The sequence below is a fragment of the Triticum urartu genome, chromosome 3A (assembly GCF_056163025.1).
Source record: "Triticum urartu cultivar PI428250 chromosome 3A, HENAU_Tu73, whole genome shotgun sequence".
Classification (NCBI taxonomy): Eukaryota; Viridiplantae; Streptophyta; class Magnoliopsida; order Poales; family Poaceae; genus Triticum; species Triticum urartu.
The window spans coordinates 740,935,053-740,947,294 of record NC_141875.1 but is presented as its reverse complement, the minus strand read 5'-3'; positions in this window follow the sequence as shown (position 1 = coordinate 740,947,294).

Genomic DNA, 12,242 nt, shown 5'->3' with positions numbered 1-12,242 from the left:
ACGCTATTTTCTGTGTATATAGCCCTAAAACAAATGGCTATTTTTCTTGGAGATTGCGTTATTGGGCAGCAAGCTTGTGCTCTTATGCATAATTAGTTTTTCTAGAGAATGTGCTATTATGGATTGTGCTTATTTTACTTAAATTTTGTGTTAAAACAAGTAAATATCTAGCTGTTTGCTCATAACAAAGCAGCCCTAGCGATGAAGTCAGACAACTATGGTTGTGTGAGCATCAACGCCAGTGGAAATGAAAGTTTCCAGTAGAAGATTTGGAGCACTAGAACACAGCTAGACTATGTTCGACCTGGCCAATTTTGAGTCGTAAGAACTAGTATTTTCTTTCGTTGCAACGCATGGGTATTTGTGCTAGTATAAGCTAAGATAGGGTAGTATCTCTTTTTGTCGTGGTTCAGAGTAATGATCAGAACCAGTGTACTCTGTCTAAAGTGGCAGAGGAATACGCAGAATTTATCTATACGTTTCGTTTGATATCATGGTATATGAATAAATGTAGTACATTACACATGCATGCAACTAGTTGGGCCTCGGCGCTCTCATATCAGGCTTATAGTCAACGTTCTCTGGTATTCCTATTCTTCTTCTTCACCTAGTCTGGAATCCTGTCCCCAAGTTCTAGTTTGTATTTTTAAGTGTTTTCTTTGTACCTTTTTTTGGTCTAGTTTTCCTTGTAAATCATGCAAATTTCCCTACCTATATGAAATGTAGGAACACTTTGTCCTCGAAGTTTGTCAAAAAAAAAAAACAGACAAGTCTCTTATCATAAACATACATGAATGGACACCTAATTAAGCATGTGTTTTTCTACAACACAAAGTTGCATCAATCCAAATGTACACGCAATGAGTACGTAGCTCGCATCTACTCTTGAGTAAATTGCAGAAAAAAACATCACAATTGTGGACCCTAAATCAAAAAACCACCATCATTTGTTTTTTTTTTTGTGTGCAAAAACCCACTACTATTGTGCTGACAGTTTACAGAAAACACTGATAGGTCTGTTAGAGAAATTTGATTGAAAAGCTGACGAGTAGGTCCCACCGGCAGGCCCCGTCACCTCTGCTCCTTGTGCCCGCTGCCTGTCACCCTTTTTTCCTCATCCTCTCCTCTTTCCGTGCGCGTCCGCAAGCTCATAGCTGTGGCCATGGCTCGGTCGGAGGTCAAAGCCGGTGGATCTTATGCCGCACGATCTCCAGCTCCGGTTAGCGCCAGAGCACGTTCTTTGCTTCCTCGCGTCTCTAGGACGTTCCTCGGGTGCCGCACCGAGCTGGGCAAGATCGGGAGCTTGGAGACGACGAGCACCAAGCCATGGAGCGAAGCCGTCGAGGTGAGCCTCATCAACGCCGGAACCCGTCGTCGTTCGCGCGCGAATACATACGCACGTACAGGTGTACAACAAGCTGCTTTATTGATTCATATGGAGGCTAGCCAGCTATGTACATGTACAGGCGGATGGATTGAACAACCTGGCCACCTCCAGGGGCACCCGTGCGCCAGCTAGTTCGGATGGCGCTGCATGCGCATGGCCAACGCCGAGCCCGGCGCTCGGACGTGTGCAGCGGGCCAGTGGCCCGGAGCAGCACGATGGCCAGGGCGTGAGCCGAGGTCTCGGGCCTGCACGGCGTCTCGGACGCAGAGGCGGCGCGGTAGTGGCCACCACACGGCGGTGACAGCTCGGCCGAAGTATGCAGCCAGCACGGCGATGCCCGTGATCTGAGAGGAACAAGAGCACGGGGTGGCCGTGGACATTGTTAAGAACCTTGAAGACCCAGTGGCGCACTACCCCGGCGACGCGGCCGCCTCTTGCCACGCTGCCTGCTAGGTGTTCGATCAAATGCAAGGAGACAGAGAAGGGCCTCTGGGAGCTCGACCATGGCGGAAAGGAGGTGTCCGGGCTACTGCTAATCCATTTGAGCATGTAGGCGGTGCACGTGCACAGCTTGCACGAGATGGAGCAGCATAAGAACTCCGCGGTCCAGTGCCGGCGCTGGTTGGCTTCCGACGAGCCGAGCATTGTCCGGAGCGGCGTCCATGTCGGGCAGGAGCTGCAGCGGCGGGCGGTGCGCCATGTCTGACCGAGGCGCGGGGCTCGGGCGGTGGGCTCGGGGGACCCAGCTGCACCGGCGGGCGCGCGTGCGGGCAGATCGCGCTGCCGCGCGAGTCAAAGCCCCTATCCACTTCACAGTATAGGCTAACGGTGTGACATTTGACCACCACGTCAGCATTTACAACTGGGTCCCATCTGTCAGATTCTGCGTTAAAAGCTGCTTATTGATCAATTAGTCTTTTTTGCAAAAGGATTACTGAATGCCGGGTGCTTTTTGCAAAAAAAAAAACAAATGGTTGTGGTTTTTTTATTTAGGGTCTACAATTGTGATGGTTTTGTGCAATTTACTCGTAACTCTTGCATGTGCATGTACACAGAATTAATTAAGTGCCCTTATTCGGTAAGATGTCTCCATCATAACATTTTTAGTCTGGGAATCAAAATGAAGCATGTACTTATTTTCGTAGTACTCCACATATATGTTCTTCCCAATGTTTAATAACTACATGTTCGAGTCAGAAAGTCCTGCTTATAATTACTCACTCCATCCTTAAATGGATCTTATTTTTAGCTATGAGCATAACCTACGTAACACAACCTAATTTGGCATTACTTTTCTAGTATGGTAAGGTATTTCAATTGCCAAAGAATACCTGATTATGAGAGGATGGAGAAATCTGGCCGATCAACATGTTAGGGCGGTGCAATTTCCTGGTGAGATGTTGTGATTATCAATTAATGTCCTGAGTCCTAAATGAGCACGATTTAGTGCATAATGTACGAGGCGCCAAACACTAGATACTACAAGCATGGACAGTGACCCAACTTATTTTTTTCTTCAGTTTTGGTAAAACTCCTTTTGCAACGCAAGTCTACAAATGGACTCAATATCAACCAAAGGGCGTATATATAGGGCAAACTCCAACCTAAGCTCTGTCTTTTTATTTTTCATATTTGTAGACTTCTAAATGCCTTCACTTTTCTTCTTCCTTTCTTCATACTTTTAAGATCTCCTGAGGGCAACTCCAATCCCCAAACTATCAGCTAAGTGGAGGGGGGGGGGGGGGGGGGGTGAGGGAGGTTTGGTTCACCTGATCCACTGTTAGTTGGACCAGATCTTCCCCCAAACCATGTGCTCACCTTTTATTTCACTTGGTCCTCTTGTCCCACTGTTAGTCATAGCCCGCTGTCCGGATTTTGTGACTATGGTTGGATGGCCGGCACCTGCCTGTTGTCCATGAACATGTCCAGGCGTGTCTACCAACATTTGGTGCCGTTCGTTTGGAGATTCCCGTTGGAGTTCCCCTGATATATGATTCTTCAACAGCTTAAACTAAGTCAGGTGCATGTTCCTTATTTCAATCACATATATGGGGCACATAATAACTTTTATGTTTTGCATTATAAATAAGTCTACTTTTCCTAAGAGTTTAACACGGTAACTAACTTGAGAAACAACCCTGAGTGGACATTTTTTTGAGGGACATTTGTGTAGTCTGTACTGTGTAGTACTCCAGCTGCCAAGAAGTACGTACATATAGTAATATATTGTATGATGGAAGGTGATCGATGTGATATGTCCACGTGCATTAGTTGGTTAAACGTTAACGCAAAGAAAATTGAAGAAAGAGAAAACTAACTTTTGTCTCGTATTCATGGTGACTGTTTCATGTCATGGACCGCTCTGAAGAATGCAAGAAGTCACTAACGTACACACGCTTCAGTACCTACATGTCCGGGTATGTACAGTACCTGCAACTGTCATGGCATGGACGAACAATGACACTTGCAAACCACCTGGCTTCAAATAAACACTTATTTCTTCACGTGGACAATCAACCCTCGAGTAACAGAAGAAGAGGTCTCTGCACACGAGCATGCACGCAACCAAGAACACTGTCATGCATATTGAACAAGGAATCAGACTCAATTGCACGTCACTTTCTATCTCGATTTGAAATTGGAGAGAAAAAAACTCACTGCCAAACACAACTACCTCAACTGGTGGTTATATTTTAATTGGTTACCATGTGGATTACGTGGTGAGAAATAAAAGTTCAAAATATGATGAAAAGGTAGTTTAATTTGTCTCTTAGATTTTCAAATCTATAATGCATAAATAGTTGATCCCCACTACTTCTAATTCTCTCAACATCCAAGCCATCCACCTCACCAAGTGTGCCACGTCAACATCCACTAACAATATTTTTCAGCCCATGCAAACCTTATTCCATTATCACTAATTCTCTCAACATGCAAGTATCCCCACTTCATCATACACTCACATTTTTTCCAGCCCATGCAAACCATTCCAATATGTTTATTTTTGTTGTGAAATGCCATGATTTACATAGAATGCAAGTACAGAATATTTATATGTTAAAATTCAGAGCTTTTGATTTAGATCTTTTCCTAAATATATAAGTCATATGTAACTAATCTTTATATATTCCCGCAGCAACGCACGGGGAAATTACCTAGTTATATATATACGCGTGAGCGCATTATGCCTTATCATGCGCTCCGGTCTTATCATGCTGCCACCGAACCAACCAATCCACGTACCATCCACCATATTCTTCATTAGTTCATAACAACCACTACTTATCTATACCAATATAAAAAGACCCAAAGGGGCAGATTCAATTAATCTCGGTCATCAAATCATGTCAATCCAACGACCTAGACTGCTTCAATGTCGAGCTCTCAACACGTTCAACGTGTAGTTAATTTCATGTCAAAAATAGTGCTAATCACATAATAACATGCAAATAATATCTTACTTAATATCTGCATGTAGTTAATATACTTTTAAATTAACGTGCATTGCACGTACACGTTGACTAGCTAGTCTAGTAAAATGCTTACTGGATGCATGCATGAGCCCCTGTCCTGTCTAACTATGCTAGTAAAATCTATGGTAAACATAGTAATACAACTATAAGAAGAGTAGCGGTTGCATGCACGAATCTCCTGCTCTGCCTAATGACCCCACTAGTAAAATTTCTAGTGAACATAGTAACACAATTAAAATGGTACTGGCTGCATGCTAGTTTGTTACTATGCACACAGATGACTATTCTACATAGGGTGTATATGCACGACAATGTTTTTCCTACACAAAATGTAGACTTTTAGTATTAACTATCATGGATTCATGGACATGTGCATCTAGTACATATAGCTTGATTACTATCGAGGGCTACAAATTACACTTGGTTAGTAATGCAATGTGGGGTAGCTTTGTGCGCACGCCAGGAAATACTATGACCAACCAAAAGGAGATAGGTTTTCACAACACTGTACACAATTACTATAAATAAATAGGTTGTTTACTAGTGAGCCCTCAATACATATTAACAGCTTGATAGTAAAAACCATGCAGTATATAGTAAGCCAATTACTTTATAGTAAAAATTAGGTAATACTTAGTAAAAGCAGCTTCTTTATAGTAATAGTCAATCACTGGAAGTAAATTTTCCTCTCACGATCTGTACAAACTTTTAAGATATAACTTACTAATTATCATTTTTGCCCTAATCACTAGAGATATTACTTTGAAGTGCATAGCAGTTTTACTACATATGCATCAGGTTTACTAGTTGTTCCATGCAATTACTATCAAATTTGTTGATGTGCCACCACCGGGCGTGCGAAGGAAGGGACCATCATGAATTGTGCGCCATTGTCCTAGGTACAGGCAGAGAGGCCTCCGTGATGGTTGTGAGGCACAGAGTGACGAAAAAGAAAGTGTCTGTGTAGTAGCGGTTGTTAGAGTTGACGAAGTAGTCAAGGACGAGATGACGTTGGCGACAAACTCATGGAGGATGAAGACGTAGAAGGTGGCGAAACCAACGGCGACCTGAAGTGGTCATGTTCGATGCCTAGACTAGTGAAGACGTCGGCGGCGGGACCTATGGGGGCGAGAAGTTGTCATGCATGTTACCTGTAGAAGTGCGGCGGCGGTACTCAAACTAGGCGAGGAAGAACCCGACGGAGTGACGAAGACCATGCGCGGACGGTGGCGACGTGCGCCATTGGAGGTGGCGCTGTGGGAGCCGGGAACGTCGGTGTGCAAGGACGGCGAAGAGGGCCGCATGCAGGGTCCTTCCGGCCCGAGAGGGGGTGGCGGAACTATAGGACGCGAGTCGGTCCAGCGGCTGAGACTGGCAGCAACGTCCACATCAAGGAAGGTGCATTGGAAGCCCGTAGCATGAAACAAGGTCGGTGACGCTGCGGCCAAAGGGGGCGACGCGGTGGCAGCCTGATACTTGATCGGTGGTAGGCGCGTGCTCAGGGACGTGCTTGGCAAAGACATGAGCGGGGTTGGTTGATCGGACCGATGGTGGCGTTGTACGTGTCGTGGCATGGACGAATGCGATGTTGTCGGTGATGTCCCGGGCGATGACCACAAAGACGGACCGACGATGGAGACCATGCGGACGACAGCGTCCGGTAGTTACGCATGAAGGCGTCCCTTGTGTGGCGCGTCCAGCCTTGTCGCATTGTTGATGATGTTGGCCGGTGTAGAGTCAATGTAGATGTCAGAGTAGAGGCTTGTGAGGATGACGGGCGGTGGGCGACGCAATACGATTTATGATCGGTGAACCAAAAAATTAGACCGGCCAAGTCACTGGCGGAGAGAGAAAACCGATCTAGCGATCAGAAGCACGGCCACCGATGGCGATCATGGAGATCGACCGCCCCGGGGGCGGCGCGTTATTGAAGCGGCGGCGGCTAGGATTTTAGACCGGGGTTAGTCTGATAGCATGTACTCCCTTCGTCCCAAATTACTTGTCGCGGAAATGGACATATGTAGTACTAAAATATATCTAGATACATCCATTCATGCGATAAATAACTCCGGATGGAGAGAGTAGAACAATAGAGGGAGAAGGATTGGCGGAATATGATGGACATTGTGTTGAGCCTCACGGGCTAGTATATATAGGAGTACAGACTTGAAGGATAAGAAGCCTCTCCTAGAGATAAACTAGGAGATGGACTACCAAATACATGTAAAGAAAATATATCTCTAACATGCCGAGTTTAAATCCAGTGCCATGTTATGGCGAGACTATCTTGCCTCTCCTTGAGTGGGTGCTTTCTGAATCTCTTGTAGTATGAACTATATGCTTGTTTTGCTACTTTAAAAAATTGAATATTTATATTTTTCAGGTGGGGAGCCCCCTAGCCCTCCCCAGTTTCAAAAGAAAACATGGTGGATATTTTGCACACGTAGCAACCATGTCAACCTGACAAACATCAATAAATAATTAGGAATTGATATATTATATTCTGGAAGGTGATTGATGCTATATATGCACGTGCATTAGTTTTGAACTATTAACATGCAAAAATAATAATGCGAGAGAAATTTAGTTGTCATGTCATATTCACGGTGACTATTTCATATCATCGATGTATATGAAGATGAGAAGAGTACGTATATATCCAGCTACATACATCCCGCAACTCTCATGGTACAATTCAACAGTGGTACTTGCAAACCACCTGGCTTTAATTAAACACTTGTATATTCACACCAATGATCATCCCTCAAGTAATAAAATAGGAGGTCTTAATTTGCTCTCTGCACCGCCCAAGCACACAACCAAGAACACTGTATTAGTTTTTTTAACTATTAACACAAAAGAAAAATTAATGCGAGAGAAATTTAGTCGTCATCTCGTATTCACAGTGACTATTTCATGTCATGGATGGATTTGAAGATAACAAGAGTACGTATATGTCCGGCTACATACAGTGGTACTTGCAAACCACGTGACTTCAATTAAACACTTATTTGTTCACCCCAATGATCTGCCCTCGAGTAATAAAATATGAGCTCTTAATTTGCTCTGTCCACCCGAGAATGCACACAACCAGGAACACTGTTACACGTATTAGCCATGGAATTCCAAACGGGGTCGATTGTTGAAGGTTGCCAACTAGCTCAGGTTTGTGAGAAACTTCTACCTTGTTATAAAAGTGGATGAAAATTCCGTCGCCCACCAGACTTATTTAACTACCGATTGTAGTTTTGCCTCCTAGATTTTGAAATTAGACAAGTTTGACCCTAAACTTCTGATACATAGTACATTATATCCTTGACCGTAGTCAAGAGTATGGTTTCTAACATGGCAGCGAATCTGCATGCATAGCAATCATGACAACATGGAAATCAATAAAAATTATTAAAATTATATTTTACCTGCAAATTTATAGTACAATTACGAAAATTTGGAAAAGCCAAAGTAATACAAGATCAAAAATCAATAATTGTTTAAAATAAACTTCAATAGTATTACCAAAGACTACTCATGAATGTCCATAATTTATTTATGAGTTATCCACAACTTTATGATTTTTGTTAAAACTTATATATTTATTCCCCTTTTGTTTTGTCCAGAAATTCAAAAAATTGTTTAGTAACGAATGTATGTTTCTTTTAAACTTGTTTTTGTACCGATTGGTTCGTGCATAAAACCACCGCCACATCACTGGTCATACAAATTTCACTAGGTCGGCGGTCAAATCATCCAACTTTTAAATTATAGAGTACAAGGATACAAATAGCCTTAGCTAACACTTGAGTGGTCAAATACAATGTTAGTCCCTTCCCATGCAATACTAAGTTGTACATCCAACACAAACACTAGAGATCTCGCTGTCACTTGTTCTTTATGTATACATGACATGCAGATTTCAAGATTGAAGTTCAAATCGCTTTGACATATAACACATTTTATGGAATCTTTGGAACACAATATTATGTAAACATGGTATTAGAAAGAAAGAAAAAAACACATGACAAGAATGACACGACACCTTGGTTCCTACTAAAAATGAAAACACGGGACTGTTCCAAAGAAGTGGTTGTCTCAAATCAGAGTGAGTAATATGACTTGCTAGAGTTCAAACAAAAAATATATGTAGGCCTAACAAATTGCTAGTACCATTTAACTCTGTATGGAGGCCCGGATGATAAATTAATTATGTGGTGGAAAATTAGCTATAAAACTTAGCTAATAAGAGTATGCAAACTAATTTGTTGGAAACTGTTGCTAGCATAGGTAGCACTCTCAGCCACGTCAGCATTCGCCATGGAGAAGGAAAAGTGTGCAAATAAAGGGAAACAACAACAATATGTGCCCTCTTCTCTATTTCTCTAAATCTCCACAGGCTATGCACAACCTTTTCTAAGTTCTTTAAACTTTTCATGAAGAAAAATTGTTCATGCACATGTTTCTTTGACTAGTGCTTAGAACATATGCATGCGTGTGGTGCGCCATCTCTCAAAATAAAATAGAAAACATATTTTTAAACACAAACGGCTTTATTCAGATAAGAACGGTAGAACTACAATTTTACATAATAAACTTTGTAGGATAGAAAAACAACAACCCCTAACACCGACTGTTGCCATTGACGAGAACGCTCCACACCGAGAAGAGCATCGCTGCTGCAAGGAACCATCTGTGCCAAGATGAAGACTCCACCAAGGGGATCCTCTTTGAGGTATTTTAACCCGCTCGAGCTACCCGAGCTGCCCGGGATCTAAAACCGATGAATGCACCTTGATCGTGATGACAAAGTCCTTGGATCTACGAGATCTGCGTTTGTGTAGAAAAAAACGGTCGCCCGCAACCATTGGGAAGGAAGAAGAGCATAACCATCTTGCAAAGGAACCACACATCAACTATTGAGATCTGAAGTGAGCCCATAGATCCAGGGACACAAACTCTCACAGGCCCGTCGTCGGCTTTGGATTCGATGACGTCAAGGTGGGGAGAGACCGAAGAGATCTTATTCCAACACGCCATCGCCGCCACCACCACATCATTGTCACCGGGGAATATAAAAACAAAGGATAGAAAATCAAACAGACGGGTGGGACGTCACTCCCCTCTTCATCGGCAGGTCACTAGGCGGGGAAGAGTAGGGGACCGATGCAGCAGCGTGGGGGGCAAGTTTGGCAGTGAGTACTAGGGCTAGGGACGCATGGTCTGCTACCAATCTAGGCTAGTTGTAGGTGAATAATAGCCATCCCAGCGCATGAGCAGCGTAGCGAAGAAACTGAGCGACACTTGAGGGTTGTATTTTTATTTCTTTTATCAATTTTACTGGTTTTAGTATTGTTTCCCCCTTTTGTTCCTTTTTAGGTTTTTTGTTTTCACCAAATGTTCACACTTTTCTAAAACTGTTCCCAATTAAAAAAAATGTTCCTCTTTAGAAAAGCTTTTAATTTTTTTTCATAAATGTTCAATGTTTAAAATTTTTCATTTATTCAAATATGCTTCTATTTTTAATGGTCACTAATATAAAAAATGCAAACACAAGTTACAAATATCTTTCCAAAAAAATATTGAGTATATTTTGATAATGTTCATGTTTTTCAACTATCATTCTCAAATATTAATAAATATTCACCTTGTAAAACTTCACTATATAAAATAAATCATTTTATATGACGCAATAACTTTTCAAATCTGTAGAAGCAATCAGTTTTTTCATAGGCAAACCAATGGGAAAAAATCTCTATAGTGGCGTGGTCCACGAAGGCCCTCATGTTTTGGCCAATATCCCATTCCTATGTGAGATTTGCGTACAAATAGATAGAGAATGCATGAAATAGTAGGCGTCAGTCCTATTGCCTGCTTTAAGAGGGGAATTCTCTGTATAGCAGCGTGAGAGTACTCGAGGGTGCACCGGCCCATTTGAGACATAGTGTTCGCTTCACTTCGGTAGGTGTACATGTTCCATATTAATGGATGAACATAAAGAACGGCTTCCTCCAGTACACCAGAAAACTGGTTCACCCCGAAAAAAACAAGGAAACCGGTCCACCTCATGGAAAGAGTAGCTTTGTGTCGCTATAAAATATGTTAAAGGATTTAAATTTCTTTATGAGTTAAAAGTTTTCGTGAATATAAGAAATATTCATCCATTTGAAAACCAATTTAAAAATTTGTTAAGAAATTTCTATAACTTCATGGACTTAAAAACACATTCCCTAATAAAAAAAGGATGTCAGTGAATTGAAAAGAATGTTTACTAATTTCAAAATATTAACAAATTTGACAAAGTACTCCCTCCGTTCCTTTTAGTCTGCATTTAAAAATTTTCTAAAGTCAAACTTCGTAAAGTTTGACCAACTATATAAGAAAAAAAATACCAACATTCACACTATAAAATCAATATCATTAGATGCATCATGAAATTAATTTTCATCGTATAGATTTTTTGTATTGTATATGTTGATATTTTTTAAGATAAAATTGGTCAAGCTTTATGTAGTTTGACTTCAAACAAATTTTATACGCAAAGTAAAAAAAGTAACGGCGGGAGTATTTATGAATTCAAAAATTATTACCGATTTCAAAGAAATGTTCGTGAATTTTAGCAATGTTCACGAAATTATTAAAAAAAAGTAATGGAGTTAAAATCAAAGTAAAAACGAAAAATACGGGCGAACAAAAATAACCACCTGAAATAGTAAAAATGAAAAATTGAACAAATAACGCATGAAACTGATATCGAAAAAGCCAACTGGAAGCATCCTAAAACTGGTGGATGCTTCCAAAACCTGGTACATGGCATCGCCCATTTCGGATCACTGTGATTTGGAAATAGGCGGCCGTAAAGTTTCTAAAAATTAGTGACAATACTATATTTCCCTTATTCCAGTACATAGTATCGCATCGCTTCGGTAATCCGTTTGATGTGTGAACCCGATAGAATTAATTTTGCAAGCTTCTAAGTACAGTTCCTTTTGGTTTTGGGAAGGTTAGAATCGGTGTTTTCTTTTCTTAAAGTCATTTATGGGTTTTTAACAATTTTGTGTTTTTGGTTTTCAAATACATCTCACTCTTTCAATAAATGTCGAAACAAAATTCATATATATGTTGAATATTTTTAAGATACACGCTAAATATTATCGAAAACAGCATGGACATTTATATGAAAACAGGAACATTTACCACCTGGAATGAATGTTGAGCTATATCAAAAAACAATGAACAATAGAATGCATGAACAATTGTTAAATGCACATTGATGTTTTTGTAATTAGATGAAAAATACAATTTTACATTTCTAAAATATTTCATGAACTATTTTGAAACGTGAAAGCAATTTTAATGTGTTATGAACATGTTCTATATACATGATGATT